General features: G+C 37.2%; 1 protein-coding gene across 6 annotated transcripts in view; it reads right to left on the bottom strand.

Moving 5' to 3' along the window:
• Positions 1-10,604, bottom strand: part of LOC106869828 (nuclear receptor coactivator 3) — a 485,654-nt gene that overhangs the window by 206,692 nt on the left and 268,358 nt on the right. The window lies entirely within an intron of this gene.

Genomic DNA, 10,604 nt, shown 5'->3' with positions numbered 1-10,604 from the left:
ATCTTGTACTGGAACTGAAAAGAATAACAGAGGAATCAAGAATAGAATCAGGAAAAAAACAGTAAAACCAAATTTGCTATCAAATCCAATATAAGTCGGCAGAAATAGACAAAGAGTGATAATGGCGATGATGTTAATTGAGAGGATAATGATGACATGACTGTTTGTTGTTGAACAGCACTCCACCAACATGAAGACATTCTGGAAGTGGTTGATTCAACAAAGTATTCCTGTAGCATCTTCACTTTAATTGCTGGGGACCAACGTATATTAAATAGTTAATTGGCAGAAAAGGAGCAGTTTTCATGACCTTTGCCATCCCTCCCAGATTACTGACATTGATGCAGATGATGTTCAATTTCAACTTTTGCAGACTGATGCCCCAAGGTGAAATGTGGATAGGACAACTTAAAATAAGTGGTCCCTATCTTAGAAGTAATAGGGAGTTTGAGGGTGATTTAGTTATCATAATTAGACAACTGAGCACTTATATGGTAAATTCCCTCTAGCTGGTAATGATATAGTGATGGTATTGATGGCAGTGGTGGTGATGGTCACAATGATGATGATGATCAGAATTGCAGTGAGAATTATGATGGTGGTGATAATTGTCATGGTGATGAAGGTAGTAATGTTGATGATAATGATAGCAGAGGGAGTGGTGATGATTGGATGAGTGATGGTGGGGATAGAGGTGGCAGTGGTCATTATGATAATGATGACAAAAACAGGTGCAACGACATTATATTTCAATTAGTGTAATAGTGGTGCAGTGGTCCATGTTTAAACACAGCTGTACTGTGAATATATTCTTTCAAGCTCCAGGTTTAATCCCCCTGTGAAGAAACTTAGTAGAGAGAAACTTTGTGAAAGTCTACCGTGGGGAGAGAGAGAGAGAGAGTGTGTGTGTGTGTGTGGTGAAGAAAATGGTGTCAAGCAAAAAAATATTTTGCAGAATTACTTCCATACAGGTTCCTTTCCCTTCATACCAAGTCCATTCTATCTTCCTCTCTTTTTCAAGGACTAGGTAACATAATGGGGTTCATAAACCCACTAAAATCCTTGAGAGTAGTAACCAACCCACCAAGGCCACAGTCTGATGATTGAAACAAGTATTATATATATATATATATATATATATATCTGTGTGTGTGTGTATACACACACATGTATACATCTTGTTATATCTTGGGAGGGTCATTATACCAATAATAACACACATGGGTTCAATATTACTTCTTTATTGTTAGTTAACTAGTTAAACAACTAACCAACTAACAAATCATTTATTTGTTTGTTAGTCAAGTTCTTTTCATCACTATTTGTGACTTCTTCAATAATACACCTTCTCTCTTCAAACCAAATACAAAAATAAAATATATCAGGTTGAGTTAGCAACGTTTTAAAACATGAAATTCATCACAATATATTTCAACAATGCGGAAATTTTATTTATCAAAGTAAGTACCATTGCAATCAACACATTTTTACCGAGTTACAAGTTTGTTTATTCCGATAACATAAATATCTGGAGTTCTGGAGCTGATGAAATCTTTGAACATACTTTCAGCATCGGTTTGATTTTTGAACACTTTCTCTCACAGGAAACCATCAAGGTGCTTGAAAAAGTGATAGTCAGTAGGAGAAAGGTCTGGGGAATAAGCTGGGTGGGGAAGAACTTTGTAGCCAAGCTCCCTCAACTTCTGGAGCGTCATTAGTGAAACATGTAGTTGAGCATTGTTATGAAGAATGATTGATTCTCTTCTGTTGACCAGTCTAGGATGAAAGAGTAGCAGTTTTTTGTTCATTTTAGCAATTTCATGGCAATATGTTTCTGCAGTAATGGTTTTTCCGGGTTTTAAGAAGTTATAGTGAAGAGCTGTGGTGAAGAAAATGGTGTCAAACAGTCACCATAACCTTCACCAGTCACCATAACCACACGGTGACTGTCAGTCACTATAACCCTTTTTTTTGAAGAGCTCAGGTTTAGGGAAGGTGTATGGTGCTTCATTTTGGCCCAACAACTGCAAAGAACATTTTTTATTACTGTACAGAATCCACTTTTCATCGCAAGTTACAATACGGTCGAGAAATGGATCAGTCTGGTTACGGAGAAGTAGCAACAAGCAAATTTCATATCTTCACATTTTCTGATTTTCATTCAAATTGTGTGGTACCCATTTGTCAAAATTTTTTGGTTTTCCAATTGCATGTAAATGGTTGTAGGCAGTTTTCTGGCTAGCTTGAAGTTCTTTGGTCAGTTCTTGAGTGGTTTTACGTGGATCTTTCTCAATGACAGTCTTTAATTGACCATCAGTGATGACAGATGGGCGTCCACTATGCTCACAATCTTCAAGGCTCAGGTCTCCATTGTGAAATTGCTTAAACCATTCTCGAGCTGACCACTCTCTGGTCATTTTCCTCACCAAACGTTTGGTACTTCTCCTGCAGCTGCCTTACCAGAAATGTAGCATCAGTGGCACAAAATCAAACTGTATCTCATCTAGACCAACCCTCTCTCTAATTAGTTGGGCTATGACCTTCTCTGTAACTTTCATCACCTGATCCAACCATTTGATACTCTGCAATTATTTCTGTCTAGTTTAAAAGTTTGTACAGAGTGTGGCTTTTGAGCTATTAATATAATAGACTCAAACCCACACACCCAAAGATGAATTTAACTGAACAGAGACTATATAAAGGCAAGACTAACTCTAATGCATTGCAGTCTGATGATGGCATAGCTGGCTGAAACTTCAAAGTCACTGCCAACAACATTCTTGTATAAGAATAATATAATACGTGCATACATACATACATACATATATATATATATATATATATATATATATATATATATATATATATATATTTATATATATATTAGAAAAAAAGAATGGACAAGCAAAATATGTAGTACCACTACTTTAGAACATGTAATTTATAATTCAAACATAATTGCAAAGTAGTTACAGTGCATAAAGGATTAATAAATAATGCATTATATCTCTGACAGCTGTTTCTAGAATAGCTGTGCATATGGTTCATAGGTCTTTAACTAAAGATATTCCTTATTTCTCCAACAATGGAACTGGTAACTACTAATGTTCTTTATTAAGGATGTCCCATAATTCTTCCTCTTTGAAGGCAGAATAATTGGCTTATATAGAAATCTTTGCACAATGACCTGTGCACGATATTCACAGCTATTCTAGAAACAGCTGTAAGAGATTTTAAGCATTATTCATCAATCCCTTACTTACACTAAAACTCTACAATTATGTTTGAATTATAAGTATGTGCTCTAAAGTGATACTACATGTGTTGCTTGTTCATTCTTTCTTTTTAATATCAACCACTAACTTATAACCATTCTTTGTTAGGCAGCTACAACATAAATTTTGTTTTAGTTGCTGTTCAGGTCAGAGTTTTAGTGATAAACCAACCCAAGCATTTATCATACATACCTATTACATTAGTCTTTAGGCAGAATTCATTCATTCACACACACACACACACACACACACACACAAAAGTTTTGAAAATTAAACAGAAACATGACACAACAAATGGAAAATACACACATAAGGTTTAGATGTACTAATTTCTTGTCAGTTATCATCCAAATAGTCCTAACAATTTCATGTGTCTGTGTGTGTGTGTGATGTGTGTTTGTGCATGTGTGTGTGTGTGTGTTGTTATTCTGAGTAGCAGTATGGCCTTCCCCTCAGCCCCAGCCTCTCCCTTCATTGTGCTGCTGCTGTCCTAAGACCCGAAATTTTGGTACAGTTCCTGTATCTCACTGTGTTTGTGCGTTCGCCCACGGTGTTGCCATCATGGTAGTTGTTATTGCCATTGTTATCACTGCCACTGCTGCTGTTAGTCATGTTGTTGATTTTATTGCAGCTGTCTATGAAGTTATTGTGTGTGTGTATGGGTTTGCATCATATGTTGTTGTATCTATGCCCTTTATATAGATTTATGTATTTATTTTATCTACCTCTATTTCTTATATTTATCACAGGTATGTGACAAATATATTTATTATTTATTTTTTAAATATTTATCTATTTCTATTTCTTATACATATCACAGGTATGTGCATATATGTCTTGTACCCTGTTTGTATCTGTGTTTTATTTACTATTATTATTATTATTATTTCCACCCCCTCTCTCATCTCCTCCCTTCTGTCTTTAGTCATGTGGTGTGGTGGTGGGTGTTACTGTTACTGCTGCTGAAAGGGTCACAGATGTGTGATGAAAGGTTTCTGAACAATGGACATGAGTTAAAATAAGAACAGTAATAATGGGTGAAGAACAAATATATAGTGCGTGTGTTTATTTGGCAAAAAGAAAAAAAAATGACCATCCCAAAATACAACAATATGTTTCAACACATGATTTCACATTAGGACTTTTGCAACACATATTGATAAACATATATGTATATATATACACATACGTATATGTATATACATATGCATACACTCATAAATATACATATACTCTCTCTTTTTTACTCCTTTACTTGTTTCAATCATTTGACTGTGGCCATGCTGGAGCACCGCCTTTAGTCGAGCAAATCGACCCCAGGACTTGTTCGTTGTAAGCCTAGTACTTATTATATCAGTCTCTTTTGCCGAATCACTAAGTTATGGGGGTGTAAACACACCAGCATCGGTTGTCAAGCGATGTTGGGGGGACAAATTCAGACACACATACACATATACGACGGGCTTCTTTCAGTTTCCGTCTACCAAATCCACTCACAAGGCTTTGGTTGGCCTGAGGCTATAGTAGAAGACACTTGCCCAAGGTGCCACGCAGTGGGACTGAACCCGGAACCATGTGGTTCTTAAGCAAGCTACTTATCACACAGCCATCCCGATGCCTATATGCATACATGCATTAATATACATATGCATACACACATAAATATATATATCTACATATATATATATATATATATTATACATACACACACACACACACACACATATACACAGGCATAATATATATTTACATATATATGCAAACACACACACAGATAAATAGATAGAAACACTTAGATATACATTAGTAATGCATAGAAATTCTTGAAATCAGTAGATGTGCCAAAGTCTGTAATTCTCCAAGTAATGAATGCAACATATGAAACATGCTGGTCCTTCTAGACAACTAATAAGATGGGCATATCAACTGAGTGGCAGAAAGATGGAAAGATAAAGAGAGGTAGACAGATGAGAAGAGAGGGAGAGTTAAATATTCAGTTCTGTCTATCTGTCTCTCTCTCTATCTATCTTTCTGTATTATCTTGAGGCTCTTTTTTATCATATCTTTGGTTGCTCACTCATTCGTTCTCTCAGTTGCCTTCCTTCTTGTTTTTACTGTTTCCCCCTTTTTTTTCTCTATTCATCTCACATTTTACCACCTCTCTATTTTTCATGTTCTTGTTTTTAACAGACATGCACACAGAATTACATGAACATATGAGAAAGGAGAGAGTGACAGAGAGAGGAGAGAAAATGATAGAGAAAGACTAATACATACATACAATAGTTGCATGAATATGAGATTGAGGACAGGAGAGGGGTAATACAGTGTGTGAGAGAGAGAGCGAGAGAGTGATTGACTTTATAATATTGCAAAGTAAGATGCTGGTGGTGTGAGGAGGGGGAGGGGGCGTGAAATACAAAGAGAACAACAAAGGAAAGAGAAGAGAACCTTCCTGCAACTGCAATGTTATTTTCAAATGAAATGAACCATAAAACACAGCATAGCTTTAGAGTGACAACCATGGTAGGTTAGCAACTGGATGGATGGACCAAACAACAACGTCTCACACATATCTGATCTAATCACACAAAGTATATGCTACTGTTCTTGTTGGTATTTTTTTTAACGCCAGGTCAGCCTGATTCAGTAGACCTATGATTGGAGGCATTCCAAATGTGACTCTTCTGAATTTTAATATATCAGGGAATGTATTGTTCAATGTATACTATATATTTAAGATTGCAATGAGTGTGATGTGGTAGATTTGGCTGCTGTTTCTAGCAGATGAGGCACCTGTATAAAGGAGTTCTCATTGGCATCAGAAAATATGTTGGATTTGAAGACAATTGGAAATGGGTAAGAAGTAGAGTTACATTGTTGGCCCTGATGGAACGGGCTATGACCATCCTGTCCTGTCTTTTTCTCATGTGCAAAGAATACAGGACTGCATTATTCAACATGTCCTAAGATAACAGTATGGTTTGAGAGGGATTAGGCAGCTATTTCTAGTGAACCAAGGAAATATATAAAGGCTTCTTCATTAGCCCATAAGTTATGTGTGCGTGGGGCGGGGTATGGTAGTGAAACATGTAGAGAATTAAATGTGTGAGTATAAGTGTGTATATATATATATGTTGCCTATGTGTGTATATGTCATGTTTATGTGTGTGTGTGTGGAGTGGCTTACGTCTGTGGAGATATGGATAGTGGAGGTAGAAGAGTAAATGTGTGATATGGGGCAGTGGATGTTGAGGCCTAAATGAGGGATGGGTAGCTATGACGACAGTTACAATAGAAAAATATGGAGATGACTGCAGAGGAAGACTGTATGCTGCTGTTTAGCCCTAGCTCAACACTAGTTGAACAGCTCTCTGGTCACAGATGTTCTTGCCATATCTAACTGAGTCTATTATATATTTAGGATGTTATTGCCTAATGTGCTCTTCCTTTTTTGAAGGCCAAGATCATATTGGTGCATCAGTAAGGATGTATTTAGTGAATTGAGTTGCCATCTCTCATGCGTCTAGTGACAGCACAGAGGTGCTCTCAGCTTGTTGTAATGAAATCGATGCACAGCGAATGTAGAGAACTCTATGTGGTGTGGATAGATGGATGTGTTGTGTGGTAGTGACTGCAAAAGAATATATGTGGTGTGTGCGTGTGTATTGTTGTATGAGAGTGAAATATAGACTGTAGATGTAGAGGACCACGTCTGATGCTGTCTGGTAGTGGATGTAGGTAACAATATGGGTGTTGTAAGGTATGTTGATCCAACAGACCTATGTTCAGTGGTGTTCTAGCCATGACCGTCTTCTTAATCATGTATTTTTTCAGGTCAATGTAGTGGATCTAGGACTACATTGTCAAATGTGTCTTTTGTTTTAGTGAAGGTAGCATGTAGTTTTGAGGAAGATCTGACTGCTATTTCTAGCAGGTAGAGTAAGGTGCACAGTGTTGTATAGCAGTGACAGTAGAGAAACTGTGGCTGGAGAGAAAAGAGTTGTGTCTGATTTTTTATGTGTGTAATGTTGATAAAATAAATGTAAATATCTCATCACTAGGAAACTTTTATGCTCTCTTGGATGAATTAACAATGGTTTCCTGCTGTTACATAGATTACACTCACATTTCATGTAGAAATAAGTGTCCTGCTCAAGTACATGATATATTTGCAGCAAACTTGAACTGAACACTTAAGCCCATAATCCAAAACTGTCAGTATTGTTGTCTCTTCCTAGATCACCCCTGACTCAGCAGATCTATGATCTAAAGCATTCCAGCCTTGACCATCCTGTCCATGTACATCCAGGCCTAAATTATCTAATGTGTCTCTTTTCAAGTAGGTAAACTTTAAAGAAAAATCTGTCTGCTATTTCCAGTGGGTTGAGCAACTATGTAGAGATTTCTTTGGTATCTCATCACATTTTAGTTGTTATTTTTAGTTTCAGATCATTCTGAGCGAGAACTCTCATCAAAGGTGTTCCATCTGAGACCATCCTGTCATTCTCTTGGATGTAGATCTAGGACCATATTATTGAATGCTTCCCTCCTTTTTCAAGCTGGTAGCCTGTAATTTGATAGGGACATTTAGTTGTGACTTCTAGCCTGTTGAGCAACCACACAGAGGCTCCGTTAGAAGATCACCATGTGTTAGTGCTGAGGTTGGCAAAGTCAAAGAGGACTTGAGAAGTGGGAAGATCCACTGACCATCACTTGAATAATATGGTTTTAAAACAGAGATGATACGTGTAGGTGCAGCACATACTTAACCAACCATAACATCATGAAAAATCAGACATGCTGCTGATGATAGTGACTTATTGTTTAGCTCCAAGTCAGCTCTGATTAAACAGAGATATGATGAAAGGAATTCCAGGTATGACAATCTGTTTTTCTAGACATCTACAACTGCATTATCCAGCATGTCCATTCTTTATTAAAATGGCAGGATGTGATTTGTGGGAGATTAGGCTGCTATTCTTAGTAAATCAGGTAACTGCCAAGTTGGTGGGGGTGGGGATGGGGATCAATAGACATTGTGATGGTGGTGGGTAACATTTTCAATCTTTCAAAAGGCCACAAAAATGAAATGGAGAGAGAGAGAGAGAGAGAAGCAAAATTAGAGGGGTCTCAAAGTTGGAGGCTATTACACCACTCACTGGGGTGACATAAGAGGTATAAGGAGTTAATGGTAAGAAAACAAGGTCAAAAATACTGATGACTGACTGACTGACTACCTGACAGATCTCTGTTGGCCAGGTAAATGACATTTGAGGTGGAGAGTCGGGGAGTGGAATGCAATTTGCAGATTTAAAAACATGTGACATGGGCACTAGCATAGCTGGGGGGTGGGGGCAGTCTACCCTGGGCGGCACTTTTGGGCCTGCTGTAGGATATATGTGTTTTTTGTGGGGTCATGGGGTGGGGAACACACTCTAGCTATGCAAGTGGACATGGGCAACAACAGAAGACAGTAGCTTATCTTTAATACTAAGTTGTTGGTTTTTCTTTAAAGTTCACTATGATATAAAAAAAATATCTATGCATATATAAATAAATCAATGCTAATGTGTCATTGTGGGGGAGGGAGGGAGACAGAGAGGCCACTTCCCCCTCCCTAGCTACATGTTACCATGACTACTGTACTGTAATAGTTACTATTTATCTCACTGGACCAATGAAATTTGGAAAGAAACCATTTTATGTGTGTTAAGTATCCACTAGATAGTAGTAAGAGGATCAGTGAAGTTTTGATATAAAGCATATCATAAAATCGGTCAGGCATGTCTGTAAATGTGTCTGCCAGTGTGTGTGTGTTAAAATAAGGACAAATGAAATCATATACTATAAAATCAAGTCAGTAGCGATGAACTAAATGACGTACCATAAAAAAATAGTCAATGAATTGAAACTGACTCTCACTTGCTAGAAGATTATGTGTGTGTGTGTGTATATATATGTGTATACACACACACACATTAATATCGAACGGTGAAAATGAGTGTTCAACACTGCATTGGTGAATAAATATTACTTATTTATGGGTTAACCAAACTATCATTAGTTTCATGTTTTAGAGAGATATATCTCAACAATTATTTAAGTCTGCCACATGGGACGTTGGTGTTCATCTTTATATATGTATGTATGTGTATATATATATATATATATATTATCATCATCATCATGGATGGGACAGTTTGACAGGAGTCGGTCAGACAGAAGCCTGCACCGGACTTCTGTGACTGTATTGGCAGGATTTTTACAGCTGGATGCCCTTCCTAACACTAACCACTCAGCAGATATACACACACACACACACACATATGTATTTGTATATATTCTTTTAAATGTTTCATCCCAAAGGCTGCGGCCATGCTGGAACATTGCCAGTGCGATCACCTTTTCAATTGCCATTCTTATGCGATTAGCTTTTGGTGAAGGAGGGAGATTGAGACTGCCTTTTTTTGAATTTCTTGCTGTGATATGGCTTCATCTGGGGCCTTGGACAGCAGGAGGTCAATTGTTTCTTGAAAACATCTGCTTCTACTCCATGAAATCCCTCAGATGTTTTGGTAGGGCATTAATAGCTGTGGGCCCTTGAATCTCAAGCTGTTGCAGTACATGGTCCTCACCTTAGATGGGATAGTTGGGACCTTTGGAACAGTGCCGTGATGTCCAGTCTGGGGGCTAGTATAGCTTTCAATGCCAAAGTTTGGTGCCAACCCCTCCAGGACCTTCCAAACATATATCACTGTATACTCTACTGTTTTTGCTCCAGGGTGTCATAGCTCATTCAGTCTCATCCAGTAGCTCATCAGTTCTATTGATACAATCTTCCTGATGTAGCACTACTGAACTGCCTCAAGTTCTGCTATTAATTTGACAATTGAGAGCATTAGAACATTTTAGGCCTTTATTTTCAGCAATGTAGGTGTTCTAACACCCTAGTCACATTTAGAGACAATTATAGTTTTCTTGTTTGGTAACACATTGCACATGGCTGCCTATATTAAAATTTATGTGTATATATATATATATATGAGAAAGTTGGTATGTGAAAGCACGTGGTTGGATGTATAAAAGATAATAAGAGTGAAAAAACTACAGAAGGCTTGTGTTACATGGTTAAAGTATATATTTAAATTATGTCAGAAAAATGTTATAAAAATGTTATAAAATCTTTTTGGTATATAAACATTCCTATCTAGAACTCTTCTTTCTCAGACTGGAACGAACACGACACAATGAAGTAAAGAAATTTGAAAAGACAACACGAAACCGGTTATTTCTCAAAATACAATGTTTATATACCAAAAAGATTTT

This window comes from Octopus bimaculoides, chromosome 24 (assembly GCF_001194135.2).
Source record: "Octopus bimaculoides isolate UCB-OBI-ISO-001 chromosome 24, ASM119413v2, whole genome shotgun sequence".
Taxonomy (NCBI): domain Eukaryota; kingdom Metazoa; phylum Mollusca; class Cephalopoda; order Octopoda; family Octopodidae; genus Octopus; species Octopus bimaculoides.
This window is presented reverse-complemented; position numbering and strand designations above follow the sequence as displayed.